At 38.7% G+C, this 27,718-nt stretch overlaps 1 long non-coding RNA gene across 1 annotated transcript in view; it reads right to left on the bottom strand.

Moving 5' to 3' along the window:
* LOC125282526 (uncharacterized) overlaps positions 1–27,718 on the bottom strand; it is a 240,704-nt gene that overhangs the window by 211,575 nt on the left and 1,411 nt on the right. The window contains exon 3 of the long non-coding RNA XR_007189637.2: positions 18,229–18,320. This is a non-coding gene — a long non-coding RNA (uncharacterized LOC125282526). The remainder of the gene's footprint in view (positions 1–18,228; positions 18,321–27,718) is intronic.

The raw sequence follows: 27,718 nt of genomic DNA, 5'->3' as shown, positions 1-27,718 counted from the left end.
CAGTTGGCCCAATCTCCACTGGCATCCTCCTGGTCCAGAACACCATGGCGTCTGACCTGGACCAGTGCAGCAGTCCCCTTTCTTGACTCTCTGCCCACATACAAGTAAATATATTTCTGCCACACTGACTTCTTCCTCCAACCTCAAGGCCAATGCATTGACTGTCTCCTCTGCCTGGAAAACCCTTCTTCCTAATTTCACTTCTTCTACTGTTCTGTATCATTCAGTTTTCAGATCAAATAGAGTCTCATGAAAGATGATTCTATGACCATCCTATGGAAAGTTGCCCTACTCTACCCCAAGTCATTCTGCATTTTATCACTTGGTTTGTTTTCTTTTTATTGCTAATTGCTATTAAAAATTTTCATGTTTGTTTATTTTATATCCACCACCCTCCTTCCTTAATTCCAAATAGAAGGTAAACTCCATGAAGGACATGGATATTGTCCTTCTCCATGCTACAGCGAACAGGAGACCACCTGTGGGCAATTGATGAATGCTTCCTAAACGGATGAAAGCACCAGGCATGCTCTTGGGTGACATCCATTCATCCCAAGAGGAGATACACCATATTCTCATTATTGCTGTTTTGTAGATGAGAAAACTGAAGTGTAGAGAGATCAGACAATCTGTCCAAGATTGCATGAATAAGAAATGGCATATCCAGGATTAACACCACTTAATTTGAAGTCATTTGTTCAAGCTCCAAAGTCTTTGGCCTTTTTACTGAGCCTGTGATTTATAAAGCTGACCTACTATGGGGTCAGTGTTTCTATCTCCATTTTTATAACTGAGGAAGTTCAGGCTCAGGACAATCATCCTTTTGTCCCAGATCGTACAGGTGGGATACAGTGGGTCAGAACTTGAACCCCATTTTCTCTAGTGTAACCTCATACTTTTTCTATCCAGCATGTGACCTCACCTCTCAAATCATGGTACTAATCTTAAGGTATTACAATAGAAGTTTTTAAGAACAAAAGATGTTAAAGGTAAGCATATATATACACATTTTTTTTTACATTAGGCATTAAATTCTCGCCATCGGCCTACAGCATAAATGTACATGACTGACCCTTCTAAGAACATGAGTCTTTAAGCTTACCGCCATCTCTGTACAAAGCACATAATACTGTAACAGACCCTGTAGGGACAGTCCATATTTGCAGAGTATATCTAGTTATCTGGCGGAGGAGCCACTCAGATTTAGGTTTTGCAATAAAATCAGTTTCGGTTATAATTTTGTGCCAAAAAATATTACCACTGGCCCCCAAATCCATGCTCTCCTCATCTTCTTGGGTACATGGCTGGAGGGTTGACCTCATTCTGGGCTCCATCCCATTATGTGTGCCCATAAGATTAAATTCCAGACAATGGAATGTGTGAGAGAAAGTAATAAGCACCTCTTCAAAGATTGGCCCAGGAAAATCCTTTACAAAGGTTTTTCAGAGCTCTTTTTCCTCATGACTGCTTGAAATGGAGATCACTCCAGGGTCACCCTGGAAGCGGTCATAAGTCTGGGTTCCTGAAAAACTGGATGGAGTAGGATATCCTGCCAACCTGTTCACTGGAAAAATACTGTTGGTTGAGGAGGGAACAGAACTCTCAAATCTGATCTACTGCAGTTTCTACAGTGGACTAACTCATGTCTACTGTATTCAGACTGCCACATGGGAAAATGGTTAGAATCAGGCCTGGGCCATGTGCTTGGCATGTGATCTTCCCTGCGTGCTCACGATGTGTGCACTGAAGCAACAGCTCCAGAGCCCCAGCTCCCTCGTTTGGCCGAACAGCCACAGAGCAGCACGGAGCTGCGACTTCCATCTACTCCGTGTTCACCCCAAGTTCGGTCAGTTGCTCTACCTCTCAAACCTCGTGTGGTCTCCTCAGTCTTCGTTTCCATCACTCTGAAGCTCGATCAGTCCTGGTACTCTTCTGTCCTTATCCTTCCACTTTGTCAAAAGTACATTCCAAGTGTTTTCTTACTTATCAGAAGTTTAATGTGAACTTCAGGAATGAAGACCTGATTCACAGCAAAGTGAGTGGAAAGAACCGGGATCCTAAAAACCCCTGACCCCACCCCCCACCACTCACACAGACTCCACCTACTCTCAATATCTCCATCAGATTCGTACTTTTGGCACCATCGATGAACAGACAACGACACATCATTATCATTCCCAAGTCTATCGTTAACACAAGGGTTCACTCTTGCCTTTCTGTCATTTCTGACAAAAGTATGATGCCATGTACCCACCACTGTGGAGTCCTCCAGAACAGATGAAAATTCCTTGTCTTCCACCAGCTCATCTCTCCCTCCTCCCTACCTCTGGGACTCTACTGGTTCCATAGATTTACCTTTTCAGGATGTCAGGCAGTCAGAAATATGTCTTTCTTAATATACTAATACTTTTTCTTGGCTTTTTTAGTGTTCTGTTTAGAACTTCAGAGTTACGAACTCCATAGGTTTCAAAGGGTCTTCCCCAACTCCATTTTTCCCAGGAGTGCTATTATTTTTAATGTGCAATTTTATAGAATGGGTGATCTTTTAAGAATGGACATATTAGGTTTTTACAGCACCTTAATTGAGTTTGAGCCATTATAGATTTGGGGGTCTCTATGTTATAAGAGTTAGCCAACTCTAGTTTATACAGATCCTTCACTACAATCACTTTCACACAAAGGAGCAGGGCATTTTGAAAGAGTACTATTGCAAGCAGTGTAGCACAGTACTTGTGTGGCCTTGAGCAAGTGTCTAAATCTCAACCACCTTCCCCATCAAGGAGAAGGTTGTTGTGAGTATTCACCCAAACAAGCTGTGGGACGGACTTCGCTCAGGACTGTCTCACATAATCACATGAACGTTTAAATTGCAAGTTTTATCATGGGCTTTGTTATCAGACATACCGCAATTCTGCCACTTACCATCTGTACCACCTCAGGAATGTTTTTTAGTCCCATAAAGAATCAGTTTTTTCATCTGTAAAATCTATAACATGGAATGAATACCTTAACTCACTAAGAGAGATCATGTATGCAAAACTAGTAACACGTAAGGCGTCACGTTCAAGCAGAAAATAACAACATTCGAACGCTTTCCCAGGACTGCAGCCACATTTCAAAAAGCAGGTTTTCAGTGCTTTTCAAGTCCTATCTTGTAGGTGATTGCCATCCTTGCATACATATCAGAATGGCTCCAGGGGTCGCCAGTGTGAGAAAGGAATATGCCTGTAATCAGTAGCACACACACTTAGCTTAGGAAAAAGAAAATTTCCAACTGCGGCACTTTCCTCTAATTCACCCAGGGACATATTCACAGTGGGGACTCTAGGTCGGTAAATAGTTTATTAAAATTCTTTTTGACTTTCATTGCATTCAGTTTAAAGAAAGGAGATAAGACAAATGAGATACATCAAAATAAATCCCAGAATTTGAGAATTAAGCAATAAAAAGGAATAAAGAAACTGGAAGAAATAATATGTGAATATTTATCAGTTATTGGCCTGCAGAGAGACTTTTTGAACATAATATTGTAGAAGGGAACCATAAAATAAAATATTAACAAATAAGACTTCCTAAAAAAATTTTTTTAATGTTTCAGGTTTTTATTTAGATTCTGGCTAAAACTTACTATAGTATTAGTTTCAGGAGTAGAATTCAGTGATTCATCACTTACGAACAACAGCCAGTGCTCATCACAAGTGCCCTCCTTTATGCCCATCCCTCATCTAGCCCATCCCCCACCCACTTCCCTCCATCCACCTTCAGTTTTTTCCCTATCATTAAGAGTCTGTTTTATGGTTTGCGTCCCTCTTTCTATTTTTTTCTTCCCCCTATGCTCATCTGTTTTGTTTCTTAAATTTCACATATGAGAAAAATCATATGGTATTTGTCTTTCTCTGATTGACTTACTTCCTTTAGCATAATGCTCTCTAGCTCCATCCATGTCATTGGAAATGGCAAGATTTCATTCTTTTTGCTGGCTGAGTAACATTCCATTGTAAATGCATACCACATCTTCTTTATCCATTCAGCAGTCTATGGACATCTGGGGCTTTCCATAGTTTGGCTATTGTTGATAATGCTACTATAAATATTGGGGTGCATATGCCTCTTTAAATCAGTATTTTTGTATCCTTTGGGTTAATACCTAGTAGCTCAATTGCTGGGTCATAGGTAGTTCTGTTTTTAAATTTTTGAGGAGCCTCCATAATTCTAGGCATTCTGACAGGTGTGAGGTGGTATCTCATTATAGTTTTGATTTGTATTTCCCTGATGATGAGTGACGAGCATCTTTCCATGTGTCTATTAGCCATCTCAATGTCTTCTTTGGAAAAATGTCTATTCATGTCTTCTGTGTATTTCTTAACTGGATTATTTGTTTTTTTGGGTGTTGAGTTTGATAGGTTCTTAATAGATTTTGGATACTAGTCCTTTATCTGGCATGTCATTAGAGAATATCTTCTCCCATGCCATAGGATGCCTTTTAATTTTGTTGATTGTTTCCTTTGCTGTGTTTTCTTATCCTGATGAAGTCCCAATAGTTCATTTTTGCTTTTGTTTCCCTTGCCTTTGGAGACGTGTCTAGTAAGAAGTTGCTGTGACTGAGGTCAAAGAGGTTGCTGCCTGTGTTCTCCTCTAGGATTTTGATGGATTCTTATCTCACATTTAGGTCTTTCATCCATTTTGAGTTTATTTTTGTGGATGGTGTCAGAAAGTGATCCAGTTTCACTCTCTGCATGTAGCTGTCTAATTTTCCCCACATCATTTATTGAACAGATTGTCTTTTTTCCCACTGGATATTCTTTCCTTCCTATCGAAGATTAGTCGACCATAGGGTTGAGGGTCCATTTCTGCGTTCTCTATTCTGTTCCATTGATCTATGCATCTGTTTTTGTGCCAGCACCTACTCTCTTGATGATCCCAGCTTTGTAATAGAGCTTGAAGTCCAGCATTGTGATGCCTCCAGCTTTGCTTTTCTTTTTCAGGGCTGCTTTGGCTAACTGGGGTCTTTGGTGGTTCCATATAAATTTTAGGATTTTTTGTTCTACCTCTGTGAAAACTGCTGGTGGTATTTTGATAGGGATTGTATTAAATGTGTAGATTGCTTTGGCTGGTACAGACATTTTAACGATATTCTTTCTTACGATCCATGAGCATGGAATGTTTTTCCATTTCTTTGGGTCATCTTCACAATTTCTTCTGTAACTGTTTTGTAGTTTTCAGAGTACAAATCTCTGATGTCTTTGGTTAGGTTTATTCTTAGATATCGTATAGTTTTTGGTGCAGTTGTAAATGGGATCAATTCCTTGATTTCTCTTTATGCTACTTCATTATTGGCATATAGAAATGCAATAGATTTCTGTACATTGATTTTGTATCTTGCAACTTTACTGAATTTGTGTATCAGTTGTAGCAATTTTTTGGTGAATTCTTTCAGGTTTTCTCCATAGAGTATCAAGTCATCTGCAGAGAGTGAATGTTTGACTTCTTGCTTGCTGATTGGGATGCCTTTTATTTCTTTTTGTTACCTGATTGCTGAGGCTAAGACTTCCAGTACTATGTTAAATAACAGTGATCAGAACAGTCATCCGCCTTTTTTTTTTTTTCCTCACTGTAGAGGAAAAGCTCTCAGTTTTGCCCCATAGAGGATGATATTAGCTGTGGGTCTTTCCTATATGGCTTCTATGACGTTGCAGTATCCCTACTCAATCCCTACTTTGTTGAGGGTTTTTATCAAGAATGGATGCTGTAGGAGTGCCTGCGTGGCTCAGTCGTTTGAGTGGCTGACTCTTGGTTTTGGCTCAGGTCGTGATCTTGGGGTCATGAGATCAAGCCCTGCGCTGGGCTCTGCAATCCACGGGAAGTCTGCTTCCTCCCTCTGCTTCTCCCCCTTCTCTCTCTAATTCTCTAAAATAAAATAAAGTCTTAAAAAAAAAGAGAGAGAATGGATGCTGTACTTTGTCAAATGCTTTTTCTACACGTATTGAGAAAATCATGTGGTTCTTTTCCTTTCTTTTATTAATGTGTAACACATTAATTCATTTGCAAATACTGAATCACCCTTGCAGCCCAGGTATAAATCCCATTTGAATGATTATTTTAATGTACTGCTAGATTTGATTTGCTAGTATCTTGTTGAGAATTTTTGCATCCATATTCATCAGGGATGTTGTCCTGTAATTCTCCTTTTTAGTGGGGTCTTTCTCTGGTTTTGGAATCAAGGTAATGCTGGCCTCGTAGAATGAGTTTGGAAGTGCTCCTTCCATTTCTTTTTTTGGAATAGTTTGAGAAGAATAGGTATTAACTCTTCTCTAAATGTTTGGTAGAGGAGCGCCTGGGTGCCTCAGTCAGTTAAGCATCTGACTCTTGATTTCAGATCAGGTCACGATCTCAGGGTCCTGGAATGGAGCCCCCATGTCATCAGGCCCCCTGCCCAGTGGGGAGTCTGCTTCTCCCTCTTCCTCTGCCCTTCCCCCCATGCTCTCTCTCAAATAAATAAATCTTAAAAAAAAAAAATAAATGTTTGGTAGGATTTGCCTGTGAGGTCCTCTGGCCCTGGACTTTTGTTTATTGGGAGATCTTTTATTACTGATTCCATTACTTTGCTGGTTATAGGTATGTTCAAATTTCCTATTTCTTCCTGATTCAGTTTTGGTAGTTTATATGTTTCTACAAATTTATCCATTTTTTTCCAGATTGCTCAAATTACTGGTATATAATTTTGCATAATATTCTCTTATAATTATTTGCATTTCTGTGGTATTTATTGTGATCTTTTCACTCTCATTCATGATTTTATTTATTTATTTATTTTCTTTCTTCTTTTTGATAAATGTGGTTAGGGGTTCATCAATTTTATTAATTCTTTCAAAGAACCAGCTCCTAGTATCATCGATCTGTTCTACTGGGGTTTGTTGTTGTTGTTGTTGTTTCTATATCATTTATTTTTGCTCTAATCTTTATTTCCCTTCCTCTGATGGCTTTAGGTTTCATTCACTTTTCTTTTTCTAACTCATTTAGGTGTAAGGTTAGGCTGTATATTTGAGATTTTTCTTGCTTCTTGAGGTAGGCCTGTATTGCTATAAACTTCCCTCTTATGACCACTTTTGTTGCAACCCAAAGGTTTCAGACTGTTGTATTTTCATTTTCATTTGTTTCCGTAGGTTTTTTAATTTCTTTTTTAATTTCCTAATTAACCCATTCACTCTTCAGTAGGATGTTCTTTATCCTCCATATATTTATGATCTTTCCAAATTTTTTCTTATGGTTGACTTCAAGTTTCATAACATTGTGGTCTGAAAATTTAAATCATATAATCTCAAACTTTTTGTACTTGAGGACTGATCTGTGACCCAGTATGTGATTTATTCTGGAGAATGTCCCATGTGCACTCAAGAAGAATGTGTATTCTGCTGTTTCAGGATGGAATGTTCTGAATCTACCTGCGAAGTCCATCTGGTCCAGTATGTCATTCAAAGGCATTGTTTCCTTACTGATTTACTGCTTAGATGATCTGTCCATTGATGTGAATGGGGTGTTAAAGCTCCTACTCTTATTGTATTATTATTAATGAGTTTCTTTTTGTTGTTATTGTTTTATAAATCTGGGTGCTCCCAACTTGGGAGCATAAATATTTACAATTATTAGATCTTCTTGTTGGATAGATCCCTTAATGATGACATAATAGTGACCTTCTTCATCTCTTGTTACAGTCTTATTTTAAAATATAGTTTGTCTTATATAAGTATGGCTACCCCAGCTTTCTTTTGACATCCACTAGCATAATAAATGGTTTTCCATTCCCCTGACTTTCCATTTGCAGGTGTCTCTAGGTCCAAAATGAGTATCTTGTAGGCAGCATATAGATGGTTCTTGTTTTTTTATCCATTCTGATACCCTATGTCTTTTGATGGGAGACTCTGGTCCATTTACATTCAGATTGCTTATTGATAGATATGAATTTAGTGTCATTGTATTACCTGTTAAGTCATTGTTTCTGGAGGTTTTCTCTGTTCCTTTCTAGTCTTAGTCACTTTTGGTCTTTCTTTCCCACTCAAATAGTCTCCTTTAATATTTCCTGTAGGACTGGTTTAGTGGCCACAAACTCCTTTAGTTTTTGTTTACCTGGCAAACTCTTCATCTCTCCTTCTATTCTGAATGACAGCCTTGCTGGATAGAGTTTTCTTGGCTGCAGATTTTTCCCATTCAGCACTTTGAATATATCAGGCCACTCTCTTCTGGCTTGCCAAGTTTCTGCGGGGACATCAACTGTGAATCTGATTTGTCTTCCTTTGTAGCTTAGGGATTTCTTTTCCCTTGCTGCTTTCAGAAATTCTTTCCTTATCTCTGTATTTTGCAAATTTTACTAAAATATGTCTTGGTGTTGGCCTACTTTTGTTGATTTTGATGGGAGTTCTCTGTACCTTCTCCATCTGGATGCTTGTTTCCTTCCCCAGATTAGGCAAGTTTTCAGCTATAATTTGCTCAAATAAACATTCTGCCCCTTTTCCCCTCTCTTTTTCTGAGATTCGTATGACATGAATATTATTACACTTTTTGAACTTGCTGAGTTCACTAAATCTTCATTTGTGATCCAATACTTTTCTTTCCCTCTTCTTTTCAGCTCCATTATTTTCCATAATTTTATCTTCTTTATCACTGATTCATTCCTCTGCATCTTCCATCTTTATGGTCATTAAATCCAGTCAGTTTTGTGTCTCGATTATAGCATTTTTTTTTGGCCTGACTAGTTTTTAGGTCTTTTATTTCTGCAGTAAGGGTCTCCCTGGGGTCTTCTATGCTTTTCTCAAGCCCAGCTAGTGTTCTTCTGATTGCTGCGTTAAATTATGGATCAGACATATTGCTTATATGTGTTTCAATTAGATCCCTGGCATAATGTTTTCTTGTTCTTTTTGGGGGGATGCATTCCTCCATTTTGGCATTTTGTCTAGGTCTCTGTCTTCTTCTCTGTGTTAGGAAAACCTTTTCTGTTTTCTGCTCCTGAGGACAATGGCTTTATAAAGAAGAGGTCAAAGAGTGCCCAGGACCTTGAGCTCAGGAAGTGTTTCTGGTGTATTCTGTGCACTCTGCTGTTGTGTTCTGGCTGCTCTTTCCCTCATGTCAGTCCTCTGAAGAGTTTCTCCTTGCCTGCAGTGGGGAGTGTTTGGAGCTTGTCCAGAGTGTAGCAAGTTTTAACTAAGTGTGCTTTGGTATGCTTGTTTAAAGAGGCTTGATCCTATTTTCACTAGAGCTGAAGCTTTGTGGTACTCTACAATGGGTAGACTTGGTGCATGAAGGCCATTTGTGCTGGACTTCTGGGGGAGGGACTCACTGCTCTGGTTTTCAGACACACTTGCCCTAGTAAAGAAGTACCTGCAGAGTGCAGGGGGTGGGGTTTGGTGTAAGCGGCTCAGGCCTCCACTGTTGGTTCTGTATTGCTCACCGAAGTAAGTCCTTGCTGATGGGCAGGGGAGAAAAATGGCACCAGTCCTCTCTCTTATCCCTGGAGAGAGGAGTTCACACCTGCCACTGTCTAGGAAGCCCTCACAGAAGAGCGAACAACCTCCCCTGTGTGTCCCAGGCACCCCTCAGATCCCTGCCTTCACCCAATCAGTGTCCTGGCTATCTGCCCACCCAGCAGTGCAGTGTGACCATGTTTTATCTCAGGCATGCCAGCTGAGTTTCAAAACTCCAAACTATAGGGACCTGGTGTGGTGAGGATCCACACCAATCATCCGGGGGAGGGTCTCCTGGTGCTGGGGCTTGTGCCTGTTCGCCCCAGAAGAGCAGTCATACCAATGCACAGGAACTTGGAGTTTAGAGTAAAATGCAGCAAAAGGCCTGAGTCCAGGTTGACCACCTTCAATAGGTGTCTCTGTCCCTGTGCTTAAAGGGCAGGGGGGTGCAATGGTGCCCTCAGGTTCTTTTGTCCCCTGAGAGGGAATGCCACCTCTCCCAGGTGCACTCCAAGACGGGGGAAGCATCTCTCCCAGTGCGTCCCAGGGGATCCTCATATCATGCTGTCTGCTCCCGTGCCTCTGAACTCCTCCACAGGAGCACGGCAGTGCACATGAGGCTCCACACTGGCCATGGAATGGACTTCTCAAACTCCAGTCTTTGAGCTCCACTGGTTGTAATAACTCACGATAATCAGCCGCTCTCGTTTTCCCAATTAATGGTTTTGTGGAAGTGTTTTTCTTGTGTGACCCCTGTGCACTGCTCTCTCTCTCCCTCTTTGTCGCTCTGTCTCTCTCTCTCCCCTCTCTCTCCATGTTCAGGGCTCCCTCCCCTCTGCAGCACCTGCGATCCTTTTCTCCCCCAAATCACATCTCCACACTTACTACCTTCCACAACGTGGGCTCTTCTCTCCCTCTAGTTGTGCAGTTTGTACTCTCAGACCTCAAATGGATTTCTCGGGTTTTTACCCGAGATTCGATATTTACCTAGCTGTGTTCAAGGAACAAGACAAGCACAGAGTTCCCTCTTCACCCCACCATCTTCTAATCCTCTGACTTCCTGGAAATTTTGAACTTCTGCACAAATGTTTAATTCCTCCACTCATCACTCTAAAAAGGCCAAACAACTAACCAGAAAAAATATGGGTTATGGGATATATAAGATATATCTGGATTAATAAGATAACAACATTTAAAGGATTACAAGAATAGTGGTCTTATTCTATTGAAATATTCTCTATGAGGAAAAGAGAAACATCCAAATAGAAAGATGGCCCTATGGACTGAATGGTTTTGTCCCCTAAAAATTCTTATGCTGGGATCCTAAGCTCCAATGTGATGGTATTAGGAGGTGGGGTCTTTGGGACATGCTCAAGGAGCCCTCATTATGGCAGTAGTGCCCTTTTATAAAAAGAGACCCTAGAGTGCCCTCTCACATCTCCTGTCATGTGTGGACAGCTTAAGACAGCTGTATATGAACCAGGAAAGGACTCTCACCAGACAGTGAATCTGCCAGTGCCTTGATCTGGGACTTCCCAGACTCCAGAGCTGTGAGAAATAAGTTTCTGGTGTTTCCATTATAGCAGCCCAAACTGACTAAAACAAATGGGTAAATGACAATTTCAAATAATTCATTGGAAAAAATATTAAGCAACTAGTATATGCTAGACAGGGTTCTAGGTGATGGGAATTAATACCAGAAAGAAAAAGATAGGCACACTTCCTCTGCTCAGGAAGCTTGTCATCTAATGGGAAGGTGGACGGTAAAAAAGTAAACAGGAGGCTGTTACATAAATAAACAACATGATTTTAGGTGGCAAACAAATGTTTTACAAAAGCAGGGGAAATAGATAAAGAACACAGGGGGAGAGGCTACTTTGGACCGCAGAGTCCTGGAATGCTCCTATGAGAAGGTAATATTGAAGCAGAACAGAGTGGAGTCAAGAGAGTGAGTCTTGTGAAGATCTGGAAGCAGGGATGCACTGTGGCTAGAGAAAGCACACAGCACGATCAAGGTCTCTGAGAGAGAAACAAAATGAGCACAACGCAACAGCAGTGACATGCGTGTGGCTAGAGCAGAGTCAAACAGGAAAGGTGGCAGGAAAGAAAGAAGGTCCAGCCGATGTGGACAAATATTTATAATATTTGACCAGTATTTCCACTTCTAAAAATTTATGTTATTGATAAAATCATTGCACACATGCATGCACACAGATATTCATATATTATAATTCAACATAATGTAATACTAGAAATAAACCAATGTACAACCATAGAGATTACTGCATTAGTATGGTATGACAATAACACAGACAGTTATGCAGAAATAAAATGATATTTTCATACTACTTAATAAGATTAATACTCAGGACAATATATTGAAGGGGAAAGACAGTACACAAAAGAGAAAATGGCCTTAATTTTAGTGAGAAAACAAAGAGAGAAGCAAGCAAGCAGGAACACTGAAATATAAGCAGTGATTTTCACTGCATTGAAAAATTATATGTGATTTCAATCTTCCTCTTTATAGCCCATGTTTTCCATTTTGTCCAGTGGCAACGTGTCGCTCTTATACTCAGAAAACCAGAGAAGGTTATTAAGAAAATTAAGTTTGCATCCAAAAATGTCTTGCTTCTTATAAAATGGCCTATGATGATGGGTTATCCCCATAGTGCATTTTATGTACACCTTGTTTGGCTATAGACAGAGCAAAGGCAGGGGAAATGCATGGTTCTCTGGATGTATTTTTGAAAAGAATAGTCACAGAATGATGGGATGCTAGACAGGGAAAGGATAGAAAGATAGTCAAAACACTTTGTTTTGAAGATGAGGAAACCAAGACTCAGGAGAGATATCTAACCTGCCAAGGACCCAACAACAGTTCATGGTGGAATTGACTAAAGCCTCCATGTCTTGATTCTCAATCCATTATCCTTTATCCCAGAACATCCCCCTCCCCCCAAGCCTAACAGCAGCATTACCAACGTCTGGGCAATGGGGATCTGTCAAAACAAGAGGTAACAAATGACTGGGGAAAAGCTCTCATGTGTAGGAAAAAATCTACCCCTAGTGAAGGAGGGGTGAGGATGACAGTAAGACCTTCAATTGGCAATGTAACCATTTGTAGACAGAATAAGTACTAGAAAAAGGAAATAATTATTGACAGTTGAGATAGAGTGAGTTGGCTAATAATCCTTCGAGTATCCATTTTCAGACAACAAATTTAGCCAGGAAAGATACTTGAAGCAGCATAACTGATAACCATCCATCCTTTATAAAAGGAGGACCAAGTGACCTAGACCCTGGAGGAAGGGTAGAGGTCGATAGGAAACCTGGAGGCAGGAAGCTGGAGAACGTCTCTCTATAAGGACGCTGCACCTCAAATTTCCCTGTGGTCCTGTATATTTGCATTCCTAGACAACCGTAGGTTACTTCCAGACCTTAAGACGCTTTAGATGATAGCTCACCCTAGTTATTTCTGCCCTGACACACCTCATAGATATTTCCTGCATGCTTACATGCAAGCATCTGGATGGAGTAACATGTATAACTGTAATGCATGATCTGTAGTACCATTCGGCAATTCCAGCAGCAACACTGAATTCCAAAAGAACTCCGATGGCACAGTGGAAACACAGAAGCTCCCATCCGACAGACCTATTATGTAATTCTAATTTTGTCGCTTTTTAACTTTGGGTCAATGAGCTTCAGCTTCTTCATCTATTCTACCTGATAGAACTGCAAGGATAGAATGAGACACTGGATATACATCACAGGGGACAGTATGTGGGATATAGAAAGCACACGAGAAAGATTAGAGGCTCTTTCTACATTTCTTACTTTTGACTACATACACTACCCCTTTCCCTTCATCCCTTTCATGTTTTCCAAATACAATCAGAGTTCATTGAACTAGAAATCTACATTATGGTTTTTTACAGATTTTATTTAAGTATGTATGAGAGAGAGACAGAGAAGGGGAGGCAGAGAGAGAAACAGGCTCCCCACTGAGCAGGGAGCCTGATCCCAGGTCCCCAGGGTCATGACCCAAGCTGAAGGCAGATGAGCCCCCCAGGCACCCCTACGTTATGGTTTTTAATGGTGCTTCTGCAGTGCACTTCTCAGGGACACCCAATACTGGGTGATCAACTTTATTATCATTGAGATCTCCCATGACCCTACAGATAAGGTAAAAGCCCACATGGAGTAACTGAAGTCACCCACGAAGCACTGCGTTGGATTTCCACAAGCCCGACATGAGATTCTATCATAAACTTTTGCAGATGCTGCTTGTACATCAGGCGTGTATGTATGCACACATATGTGTGTGCATGTGTATTGTGCTTACATAAAGAAAGGGGGGATCCTCTTTGACATGCAAAATCACTGTATCGGTGGCATAATGAGCAATGTAATAATGGGGTCTACTGTACTCGTTGTCTAAGTGTGCCTTCGAGGCAGAGGCCAGCCCACAGGAGGCCTTGCAAATTTCAATTTCCAATTCCTCCCCCACAGAGCATGAAATGAAATGGAAAAAATAAATGTTGTCAATTTGAGTTTTCTAATATATTTGGTGGAAAAAGATATTAAGTTTGAAAGTAAAGCAGTCCATTTCTTCCCTGCATGGCTGTGATCTAATCCTGTTCTTGGATAAAAACACAGATCATGAGTGTGGGAGCCTGAAACAGTGACCCCACCTCCATATTCATCACCTACTTTTGCACACTTACATATAACTCATTTCACTGTTCCTGGGAATCCATTCCTTGCTTTAAATTTTCATTAACCTTAGTCATGTGTATAAGAATCACCTATGGAGCTTTCTGAAAATACAAATTCTTGGTCTGCCATGAAAAATTCTAATTCAGGGACTTGCGTGTTTCAACGGACATCTCAGGTGATTCTGGTGGAAAGGGTCATCACTACTCGGCCTTGAAAGACTGCTACTGCTCTGCTGCTCTTTCCAGTTAATTCCCTTCTAATGCGGTCTTCCCACTATTGTTTTCCATTAAGGAATATATCTTTTCCTTCAATTTAAAAAAAAAAAGTACTTACATGTCTCAGATGTCTCTTTTTACTGCTCCTTTGCTTTTCTAATCCATATACTAGTTAATACGAAACACCTTCCTTGGCTTCCAGAACACACATTTGCATCTTTTTCTCTCACATTTTTGGCCACTTCTCAGTACCCCTTGTTGGTCCCTACTTATCTCCCCAACATCTTCATATTGATGCTCACAGGGCTCGGTCCTCGGATATTTTCTGTTTCCTATCAAAATCACTCCCTAGTAATCTTATCCATCTCATGGCTTGTATAGCCAACTATTCAGCATCTCCACTTGGATGTCTAAAAAGCGTATCAACCTTACATGCCCCAACCTGGGATCCTGATAATCCCTCCAAACCTGATTCTCCTTCAGTGTCCTCCATCTGTCCAGTTGCCCAAATTCTTGAAATTATGTTTGACTCTTCCCTTTCTCTCATACCCTGCATTCAATCCACTAGCAAATCCCATTTGTTCTACTTAAACATTTATTTATAATCTGAACACTTCCTGCCACCCGCAATGCCACCATTCACCACTATTTCTTATTCTCAAGAGTCAAAGCATCTGCTCTGATCATCTTCCTCTCAGGCCTACCTCCCTTTCTGAGCCATGAACTTGTTAAAACATAAGCCAGAACATATCACTGCTCAAAACCCAGAGACTTCTCATCTCACTCAGAGTACATGCCAGGTTCTGTACTATGCCCCCCAAAGTCCTACAAACAATCCGACCCCATGGCCACTCCTTGTCCCTCAACTCTCCCACTTATTCCTTCTTCTCCAGCCCACCGGCCTCCTTACTGTTCTGGCAACATGGCGGCACCCTCCCACCACAGGGTGTTTGCAACTCCCATTTCCTTTCTGGAATGTGCTTCCCTCAGATATGTGCATGCTTTGCTGTTTCATTTCCTTCAGTTTTTTACTTGAAAAGTCATTTTCTCAGAGCAACCTTTCCTGGCTAATCTGTCTAAAATTTCAACACTCCCATCCCCCACCCCCAACCATCCTAAACTCCTGGCACTTTATTTTGTACTCTTAACTCTTATTCTAACCTGGTATGTATTTTACCTCTACCAACTACAGTTGACTGCTAGCTCTTTGAGTGTTTAGTTTATTGTTGTATCCTTAGCAACACTGCCATCGAACATTGCCAGACACATAGCGGGTATTCAATAAATACTGCCTGAGTGACTTTAAGAACAGATGTTTAATTCCTTGGGTCTGGCAATCCATTCAAGTTTACCTCTTATATTTTCTCCAGTTCTCTCCTTTATATCTTCAGTCTCTTTTTCCCACACGTAAACAAATGCCAGCTACCTTTACAGACCCCAGAAAAAGTGTTCTGTTTTCTACCCTAATATTCTTTGGACTGTTAACTTCTTTTTCTATAAAAATGGTAGCCTTTGCTTTTATAGCGCCTCCTATGTGACAAGCACTAATACAATCAATCTCTAATATATGCTATTTTCCCATTTTACAGATGAGGAAAGTATCCTTTGAGTGAGTAATCCAAGCACCTTACGTGGGGATCATCCTTTGATCCTCCTCAGTTGGCCCCTAAAGCTGGGCTTTTTGTCATAAATCCTGCTCTACCTTTTCATACCAAAGCCATATCACAGGGCTTCATGTGTACTTGTGCCATCTTTGAAACACTCTCAGGTCTCATTATGATGCACTCTCTTCCCACAATTTGCTTCGTAGACATCCAACTTTGTTCTTTCATTTAACAGTTGTTTCTTAAAACTCATCCTCTATCTCCACTTCTAAAGCTTTCCCAATGGAAGGAAGATTCTATCTATGTAGTTTTATGTCACTTGTCTCCAAAAATCTCTCCCTCTTTCTCTCACCCTATATAGTCCCCTTCCTCGGGTCTCTCAACAGTTAAACCTCACATTCCAACCCCACTTTTAAAATGTGTCATGCAAGGCACTGTTAGTAGTGATAGCCAATGTCAGCAGAAAATTTAGATAACTCATTGTTTCAAAATGGAATTACTGGCTCGTCAATCTGGCACAGTTATTTTATGTAGTGAAGAAGTACCAATGTATGTGCCAAGCATCTCCCCTTAAATTTTTATTGGGTAGATGCATCCATAGGAATGATATAAAAAAGACAAAATTTTAAGGCAATGCAAATTTTGGAGACCAATGACATCTGTACCACTATTATGATACCTTTATCCTACTTTTAATCATAAAGACTAAAGATAAGCTATTGGACATTAGTGGGAAAAAACTGCCAGAAAAAGTGAAAAAATCAGTATAATTTAATATTTTACAAATCCACCATGTTCTTCTTGCTGAGATTAACTTAATTCAGACACTGCTCGTGAACACAGCAGCACCTCCAGAGAGGTGAATATTTTAACGTTCATGGTTCTCAAAATAAACGCCTTTCTTCCTTCATAATTCACCAATAGTCTGGTGAGGTTATATTCTGTAAATCCCTATTTTCTTTAGAGCGATCTTGAGCTTCTCAATGTTCTCTCTGCATTTTTATTAGAAAAGTGGGGAGGGCAAAAGATTAGATTACGATGGCACTTATATTAATTCATTAGCTTTCCTAGAGATGAAGACGGATTTTATAGCCATATTGCACTGAAGCAGAACTCCCTTAAAATACGGTAGGGCTTTCGTTTCTAATAACTCCCAGCTAAAGGGAAAAGGTTAAAGTTGCTGATTTACAAAAGAGGAAAATACATACAATAAATAAAATAGAATGTATGTATTTTTGAGATCATAACTTTCCTACTATTGATCTCAAATCTACCAAACACAAACACAACCGACAGTCGGTGATAAGAAAGAAAGACAAAACGAAAAATCTGGAACAGAGCTTGGGTCGGTTAACGCTTCCGTGTAGACACAAACTTCATCACAGGTTTCAGAAAGGAAACTCATGCATCAGATTTTCAGCCAAGAGCTTATCAGATAATTGCAGGTTCCTATGGTAGTAATTCTTTAACGTGTTTTTTGTCAACTGTATTGTTTCCACCATCATCCCTATCATGTGTCAACCAACACACTGGGGAAAAAAGTCGGTTGGACTGCAAATAGTTTAGGCCAAGTAGGGTCCTTGCAGCCACATACAGACATCATTCAATTTGATCAAATCTCTACGACTTGCTAAAAATGGTCAGTCTGAACACACACGTCTATCTGAAAATAAAACGAGTAAAAAACTATTGAACTCATCTGAGAAATTTGACAGCAAGATGGATATTTTAAAGTTCTAGCATCCTTTGGAGAATTAATATAGCTGAACATTGCTAAGATAAAGTCTTAAGATATGTCATTATTTCGTGCACGCTTGGGAAAGAAAAAAAGCTGTCAATTAAACTCCTAATTAAACTAATCAATGCTTTGTTCTCTTTAGAAACGTTATGGTTACTCAAAGAACTCTTTCATACATAATTTTCATACATAACTTATTCACCCATAATTTTTTAAATTGCTTCTGTGCATAAATAAAAATGAAAGTATTAGCAGAATACATCGGTTTAAGCATCCCTGAAACTTATTCCAATTCAGAATCCAACTATCCTGAATAATGTTTTGGTTGAGAATTATTAAACTCTGTGTTTTTCCACATACTGTTATTTTCTGGGTCATCAAGGATGTTCATGATACAGTATTTATTTACAAAGTGCTTCACTTTGTCTTTGAACTTTTCTCCTACCCACAAACACCATCCTACGAGGTTTGATGCTTGTAGTTCTTAATCTTACCAGAAGTGTCAGGTGACGTCCGCCATGTTATTATGACTGTTGCTCGGCCAAGAGTGTTTGAAAGAAGCAAAGGGTCTATTCTGATTGTAGAGCTGTTTGAAGTGAGAAAATGAAATGCATCTTAGAATTGACAATATATGGTATGCTATTTGCCAAATAGGTCAGGTAATTTTAGTCCTTCCTCTCCAGGACAACAATTTTATGTACAAAAACTTATTTTTACATTCTACAATGTTCTGTTTTAGTGACTCAGTATTCTCACCTCCCTCATCTGTCTTGTAGTCTTCTTAAATGTAAAAATTAGTTTTTGATCAGTGTCCTCCAGATATTGACCATACAATTCAATTTAAAGGTGAGTCCAAGTCAGGTTTCCTTGTAATTCAGTATTTCCCAAATTAATGTCCAATATATTCTGGAAATGCTGGATTAAGCAAAACTAAACAAGATGATTTAATGCAACTTTCTCAGAGCCTATAATATATTGATGTATACTGTGATTGTCTAAGAATGGCAAATTATGTAGCATTTCTGAAAATTATTTGATTATAGAACATTTTAAAATAGAATATGTTATAAAATTTGTGATTTGAGGAACAGTATTATAATTAGCTAATATTCTTTGTGGGGTTTCTTTGTAGTGTCTTCTCTTTGCTATGTGGCCCTCTAAATTACTAAAAGTCTGGGCTTGCATGTGATTTTAATACAGATAACTCCACATTTATCTGGTATTATCAAAGAATGAGATGTTCATGATATAAATTTTAGGTAATAGAATCTTATTTATGCACAAAATTGTTTGCCCTCTATCATACAGTGTGGTTACACAATTCTATAGCATATGTTTGTTTTATAAACTGAGCTAATATGGCCATGAAGCAAATCCTAGGCTTTTTGGGAAAATACGAACCATCTCTGGCAGCTAGGGTAGATGAAGGCTAAAGGTTCTTTCTCCCACAACTCTCCTATCAGTTGTATCACAATAGAAGCATATCTATGCCAAACAGATAAATGTTATTAGTAAACGAGTATAAAGCAAACACCTGGTTCTTAAGGCTGCTCTGGGGACAGTCTAATTCCACTCAGACCCTCCACCCTTGCATGGCAGACTTACTCTGAGGAGAACACAGTGGTATCCCGGGTGTAGGACTAGGTCAGAAGACAAGGAATTCTGTGAAGCAGGAGGATACAGGTCCAATGGGGTCTGGTCAAGGCTGTGCTCTGCACTAAAGACATCCAACTTCTGACCTTGCTGAATTCTTTTACCTCATTTATTCAAGAAGAGAGTCTGACCAATATTTTCCACCAATCCCATATATAGGACACTATTCACTTCACTAATGAAAAATAGTTTCTAATATTGCTTACACAAATTAACAAAATCCCATGTGTGTATTTGGATAAAGATATGTGGGCACTAAGCATCCAAATTCTATAATGCTGATTTCTGGCAAAGATTGTTTTTACAAATGCTAACCATTTATCGCTTTGGTTGAAGTTGGAGTGAACTTGTATACACATATGTATAAATTACAACATTAATATTTGGTTTTTAAAAATAGATGTCCATTATATTGGCAATGTAAAACTTTACCATATTAAATAGAATATAGCCAATGGAATTTAAATGTACTTATAGTAATTAAGCACCATTATTATATTTTTCAATTAATGGAACATCCCATTGACATCTATGAGCTCCAAAGAGATATACTGGGATGTTTGCAAGCATAGTAAATAAAGAAAAGACTCCACACTGAATTTTACGTTCTTCTTTTTGTACATTTTTTAAAAATCCTCTCTCATTCTCAATTTTACTGTATTTTTCTTGATGATCCATTCTCCAATCTTAGACTTAGTAGAGAAACGTCATATTTGATCCAATTAAAATTACGTACAGGGACGCCTGGGTGGCTCAGTCAATTAAGTATCTGCCTTCAGCTCAGGTCATGATCTCGGGGTCCTAGGATGGAGCCCCATGTCGGGCTCCTTGCTCAACGGGGAGTCTTCTTGTCCCTCTCCCTCTACCCCTCTGCCCCTCTCCCCCCCTCATGCTTTCTCTCTCTCAAATAAATAAAATCTTTAAAAAAATGTTTAAAATTATTTACAAAGTAAGACCAAGCCAGCTCTGTATTAGGGCCTAAAGTTTTCCCACAAAGTGAAGTACACAGACTTTCTAGAATGATCTATGGAACACCTAGCTTGGCTGTTCAGAGACTGCCCCTCAGTTTTATTATAATCCCTTCAAGTTACTGAATAAGTTATTTTCAAAACAACGTGAAAAATAAGTTATACCAGATTTTATTGGCCTTAATGTTTTCATATTTTGTGCAGTTATGTTTGGCTTCAAAAGTGAATTCAACAACGTTCCAAGCTTGGTAAAATTAATACTGTACTAGAAAAAACAATTACATCAACTTTAATGCATTAGGGAAAAATATATGTGTGGTCATCGTACTATTCAGGATGTTGGTCACATTGAGACAATTAATTTGCATACTTTTTATTCACAATGTGATACCATCCTGCATATACCTTCAGACCGTACTAAGAATGCTGCTGTGGTTCGTGGGGTCTGGACAACACTCCTAATAACTAAAAACATTTGAAAATGACCTGAAATAGAACTATTAAAAATTCCCAGCTGTGCCTCATATAATAGGATTATTGTTCAAAAACTAAATAATCTTGGGGGAGATATAACCATAAAAGTACAATATCCTACAATTGGGGAAAAAAACTTTTAAGGCCTTTCAAAACTTTTCCTTAGTGAAGTAACTTCATTTTTAATGCTCCTGTTGTTAACTTGGTCTTCCCGATAATGCTTTTAGTAATTTAAACAACTTCTGTCCTAAGATACAATTCATTCTATTTTTAAACTGGCCAAATTAGGGTTTTCTTTTTGTTTTTGTTTTTGATGTATGGTATGAATTGGAATGTCCCTAGTTCTCCATACTTTATAGAGCAGGGGTGGTTTATTTACTCTTCCATATAACAATAGGTCTCCAAGTACATGCAGATAATCTCTGTGTCTCTCTGCACCCCTCACCCCTACCCTGCTCTCCCTCCACTCCCACTCTCACGCTTTTATCTTCATGATCATTAGGACGGGGTCTCCACACAGATACTCCACTGTTCCTGTGGCTCTCATCAGGATGCATATTAGTTTCCCTACATTTAGGCAGATTTTAAAGCCAAGCCATTTAAGTTAGAACTATAAATTGGACTTTTTTTTTTTTTTTTTGCCTTTGTTCCCTTGAAATGACCTACTTCTTTCCTATGGTCTCCCACATCCTTTCTTTGTCACGCTTTTATCGTTTCACTCTGTCCAGCCCATTCATGAGGTGGGCTCTCATTGGCCGTGCTACATTAAGTCAACAAGGTTGCTGACTCCTTCAGGCCTTCCTGAGAGGTTCGGAGTTTCACCCCACTTGAAAACGGAAATGGCCAGCAAACAGCTTGAACTAGCGGTGCCCCTTCATAGCTTTGGGAGTAGCCTATGCTCAAACGTAAAATATACAATCATGAAACACATGTCAAGACCTTGCAAAGATGCCACCTAAGATCATACTTCAGGATTCTTTAATTAGTTAATCAGAATAAAATACTGAAAAAAATATTTGTAAAATTATGTTGATAAGACTGGGAATAGTGTCTACCCATTGTCAGAACAGTCTCACCTTGGTAGAAATTTAAAATTTTCAAATGAGGGACTCTTACACAGACTGTGGCCTCAAAAGAAAAAAAAATCTAAGAGAAAAATCAGGGTCAGTGTCTAATGATGTGATTTATGTCTACCATAAGTTAGCTTATTAAAAGTAAACTGGAGGGGTGCCTAGGTGGCTCAGTCAATTAAGCATCCGACTCATGATTTTGGCTCAAGTCATGATCTCAGGGTCATGGGATCAAGCCCCATGTCTGGCTCCAGGCTCAGTCGGGAGTCTGTTTGAGATTTTCTCTATCCCTCTGCCTCTCACCCCACTCACACTTGCCCTCTCTCTCTCTCAAACTAAAAGGTTTTTATAAAAAGTAAACTTTATTATTCATTTTGTGCAAAATTTTCGATACTTTTTTTCTGTTTCATGGTGCAATGTTACTTCCTTTAGTAGAAAAGAGGTAAGGAGGGAAGTCAGGAAAGATAACCAAGATTTTTTTTTAATTATTATTACTAACATATAATGTATTATTTGTTTCAGGGGTACAGGTCTGTGGCTTTTCAGTCTTACACAACACACAGCACTCACCACAACATGTACCCTCCCCAATGTCCGAGATTTTAGAACACAAGAGATGGCCTCGGTCTCAAACCCTCAAAAGCAATTCTTTGATGGAGGAGAATTACACATCCAAATGGTGAAATTAGTTGCCTAAGAATAAAGAATCTGGTCATTACTAAGGGTTAAATACTCACTCAAGTTTTAAATACTGTCATTAATAAATTCAAAATGGGCTCAATGGAAAAGAACAAATGTGTAATATGGAATCCCAAGGGACGTCAATATAGGGAAAGATTTTCTTGACTGAATTAAAATTCTCACTCAAGGAAAGGGACCTGAATACCATTTTCTTGCTCAAGAAATGAGGAGAACTCAAAGTATGACAGTTCACTGGATATAAGCCCATCTTATAAAGATAAAAGTGCGGCATTCTAAAGGAGACGGGCAGACATCCCAGATCAATTAAGGAAGGAGTTCTGCAGTATATGCAACACACTCATCTTTGAAACCTTAAATTTAGATAACGCAGCTCAAGAATGGGTAAATGGAAATAAAACATATAACTAAGCTGAAGAAAAATTATAGATGTAGGGATTCTTTTCCATGACAGACAAAACTCAATGACTCATTCTATTAAGCTGAATCAGTGGGTTAGTCAATGAAGTAAACGAAAACGAATGCTTGACGGGACAGACTACCTGACTGACTGACTGGATCTGTTAGCTGTCAAAAAGTCAAGCCGATGGTCTCACCACAACCAGTTCTTAAAGATCAAGTCTGGAAGTTAGTGCTCAAAATCCCTCAGCAGGTTAGCTGGAGAAATCATATCTGAAATTGCTATGTGGGAACCTAGACAGTATAAGGTGACTACACAAAAGCATTATGTACAGAGTGAAAGAGTATAATATCAATCGAATACACCTGGACTGATTATTGCATTACTATGGACTATAATTTTCTTCAAGTTAGGACCCAGAAAATAGAAATAGGTTTGCATTTGAGTCTATCAAGTAGATCTAACAGTTGTATTGTATTTTTTGCTATACATTTAGTAGGGGCCAGGCGTTGCAATTAGAATTTTAAAGAAAAGTCCTAACAAGAAGGAAGTCAGTACCATTTCCTCTTGAGGAAGCGCCATGCTCAGAGCATGGACTCCCTCACCAATAAATGAAAAGAGGAATAAATTAAGGCTATGTTGAAAGAAATTAAATAAATCAGTAAGTTTCAGTACTCCTAAGAGCCATAATTTCAGTCATTTCCTCCCTTTTTAAACACAGAGAATGACACTTTAAAGAAAAGGTACTTAAAAAAGTCTTTCTACATTATTTAACTGTTAATAATAATGGAGATAAAAGGATAAAGATGATTCCTGTAGCAAACAAGTCAGTTAAAAATATGACAGAATTTAACAAAAGAAAAATTTAACTGTTAAAACACTGTCATTGAATGGGTTAAAAAATGATGTGCTTCTTGTCAACGAGTCAACATAATTTAATGGCATATTTTGCACATGCTGTAAAATATTCTGCGACCATGTTGGTATTCTAGGTCTTTCGAATCATTTGGAACTATTTAGAAAATTTACCATGGTTTGTCATCTTATGAATATTTAATTTCAGTTTTTGGCACCGACTATTCAAACATTATCTTTTATTCAATTACAAAAATCAACTGAGTTTAATCCAGTTTTTCTGAGCCAAATCATGGGTCAAAATCATTTTGCTGTCTTGAAGCACCAGAGTTTGTCTCTTTTTCTGAATCTGTCACAATTTTAATCAACTGTAGTTAATCTCCTCAATTGTTCCTAATGAGGGAGCAGCAGGCTGGCTGAGGACAAAGTGTAAGAGGACACCCTGCAACCACCCCACCCCCACTCCTGGTGGGACATGTGATGTTCCTCCAGGACATTCCCAACTATCTTCATGTTAATGCCTTGCTAGAGGGGTCAACAACCTTAACTTGACAAAGGCAAGGCCTCCCGCAACCTGTGAGTCTTCTTTAACATAAGAAAGTACTTTCTCAACCTCCCTTCTTCCTTACCTCCCCCAACCCCATAGTATATAATCAGCCACCCCCCTCACAACCCAGGGCAGCAGGTCTTTCTGCCCACGGGTCCTGTCCAGGTGCTTTAATAAACCACCATTTTGCACCAAAGACGCCTCAAAAATTCTTTGTCGTCAGCTCCAGACTCCACCCCACTGAACCTCACCAATATTCCAAAACCACATCATTCCCACCACTAAAACATATTCCTGCTCTATTTTTATACATTAGAATCAGTAATTTCTCTGAAGAAAATATAATTTTGAAAACAAAAGTAACTACTAGTATTAGACAATAAGCCAAACTTTGAATTAGTTTATTACAATAGTCTCCCCGCTATCCACAAGGGGTACGTTCCAAGACCCCAGTGGGTGCCTGAAACAGAGTACCGAACTCCGTAAATACTGTTTCTTATATGTACATACGGATGAGAAAGTTTAATTATAAATGAGGCACAGTAAGAGATTAACAACAATAATAAAATAGAAGCATTATAATAGTATACCGTAATAAACGTTATGGGAACGTAGTCTCTTTCTTTCAAAATATCTTACTGGACTCACCCTTCTTGTGAGGAGATGATAAAGTGCCCACGTGTTGCGCTGGGGACAGGAGAGCACGCCGGACGCAGGCGCTGTGATGTAAAGCTAGCCTACTATTGACCTTTGAAAGATTCGTCAGAAGGACGATCATAGCCCTGGACCTCCGTTGACCGCTGGTAATTGAAACAGCTGATGGTGAAACCACAGATATGCCGGGGACTACCGTATATATTCCTTATTACAATTCCAAATGTCAGCTCATTAAAGTTTGTAGAAAACTTTCTTGTATGTTGTATTCTCGTATATACTCACAATTTCTAAAAACTATTTAAATGCATTTGAACTTGATATAGCTACATGTGTAGACTGTGGTTTGAGAGAGAGATGACGAGGTTTAACAAACAAAATAGATTTCCAAAAGAATTCTTGAAGGTCATCTTGTATAACACTTCCCTTTTACGGGAACAGATCTACTGCCAAAGATCAGTAGTCTATCCGCAGAGAAGAAATTAGGATTTTATGTCAGAGCGTTCTGCTTTTTCGGAGATCGGCGAGTAGAGGACAACTAACCTGGGGATGTCCTCTTTGAAGAGAGTAGGCTTTATAACATGATTACTATAGTCAAGAGAAAGGTCCTGCAGTGAGTTGTAAGTTAAAGGGTGTAGAAGTTTAGTTAAAAAAAAAAAAAAAAAAAAAAAAGTACTGGTATGAGCCACTTGCAGAAATGAGACACGCCCCATTTCATTTCTTTTCCACTGTGGCTTTTATGAATTCCTGAGAGAAGCCAAGCATATTTGAAAATGTAGTGGAAACCATCATTCTTGTGTTCTATTTATGTAAGGAAAAGAGTATATGATAAAAAACAGTGTCACATCCTAACCTACCCTTTTAGCAAATCATTACTGCTAGAGTATGTTTGGGATAAATGCCACTTTGCATGGACCTATTATAAATTTCTCTCATATTTAAAAATGTTTTCTAAACAGTAGAAGTATCTTTTATAGTTATATGAATGTCATTGAACAATGGCTAAATATATCTTATTCTGAATAGTAATAAATATTTATAAATCTGATTTCATTGTGTTGGCTCATGTTCTTCTAACTGGCCTTTACACATTTAAAAAGGTAGTCTCAAATTCAATGTTTTGCTAAGTTAGTTTAAGATGCAGGGAAAAAGAAAATTCAATCATCTTATCTTTTATCTTGATACCAGACCTTCCTCAGTCTCTCAACATACCTTTCTTAAGTGCCTATTCTGTGTACGATGGTACATCAGTTGGTATAATCAACCTCAATTTTAAGAATTAATTATTAGGTAATACTGAAAACCAGATTCAGAAGAGTAGGTTAGGCTCACCTCCCTAGTTTTTCAGTTTTATCATTGACTTTGGGTATTTACTGACATTAAAGATCAAGAAAATGCAGATTCCATGTGACATCCTTTACCAGTCTCAGCTAAAATATTTGACATTATGAATTTATAATGCCTTTAACACAGTGCACAGTATTAGTATCTTGGGCAACACTACTTGGAACACTTCAAATTTGTAATTTTATATATTGTGATAAATGATCCTCTTTAGCATTTTGATGCTTTTACAACATTTGCACTTTTTTTTTTTTTTTTTTTTTTTTTTGCTTTTCCTATATTCTCATTTCAGGGGCTGGGTCTGAAATTTAACGAGCATTTTCAACCAGTTTTTAAAAATGGCATAATATACTTTAATCTCAGTCCTATCTTATCAGTCTCTCCTTTCTCTTATTAATATATATGTTCTAATTAATATATATGTTCTACATATATATTATCTATCTATCCATCTATCTTTACTTGTTTACGATCACTTTCTTCCATTAGAACGTAAGCTCCAAGGGAATAGAGACTTTATTTCTCAAGTTCAGTATTTTATTCCCTGGGGTTTTAGACTACGGCACGGCAAACGGAAAATCTATTGCTTAATTAATACTTGTTGAATGAGTAAATGATTGAATGCAAACCCGTTTCATGCCTCTCCTTGGTGCCTCTTAAAGGGATTGATTATATTTTGAGACAATGTGATCAGCCTTTTTTCTACTGACTACAAACTTTCTTGATCACGCCCCATAGAAGTACCTTTTCTATCTGTATGGGCGTATATTTGAAACAAAATATTCATAAAACAATGTTATTATCTGCCATGAATTCTGATAATTAAATCTCAAAGCTATTGTATTTCATTCTACTTATGGAAAAAATAATGCTGTAGATCGGAGGATTTTTAGAGAAAGCAGAGAAAGCAGTCCATAGGACACCATACTGATGACTGTGTGTCATCATACATTCGTCCAAACCCACAGAATGTACAACACCGATAATGAACCGTAACATAGCCTTCATGCGTACCCTCTGTAACCAGCCGCGTACCATAATGTAAGCTTTGAGTGATTATGATGCGTTAGCGTGTGGTCATCAGTTGTAACAGATATCCACTGTGGTCAGCCCTGTTGATAATGGCAGAGGCTACCCATGTGTTTGGGCAAAGTGCATATAAGAAATTTTTGTACTTTCCACTTAGTTTTGCTGTGAACCTAAAAATTCTCTGAAAAAATGAAGTTTTAATAGAAAAAGTAATCATGCTGGTCTTGAAATTGAGTTCACAACCCACAAACCTGCAGTTTGTGAAACACTGTTTTAGACAAATGCCGACAG

This window comes from Ursus arctos, unplaced genomic scaffold, assembly GCF_023065955.2.
Source record: "Ursus arctos isolate Adak ecotype North America unplaced genomic scaffold, UrsArc2.0 scaffold_22, whole genome shotgun sequence".
Classification (NCBI taxonomy): Eukaryota; Metazoa; Chordata; class Mammalia; order Carnivora; family Ursidae; genus Ursus; species Ursus arctos.
Note: the sequence above shows the minus strand (reverse complement) of the source record. Positions and strands in the feature narration are given on the sequence as shown.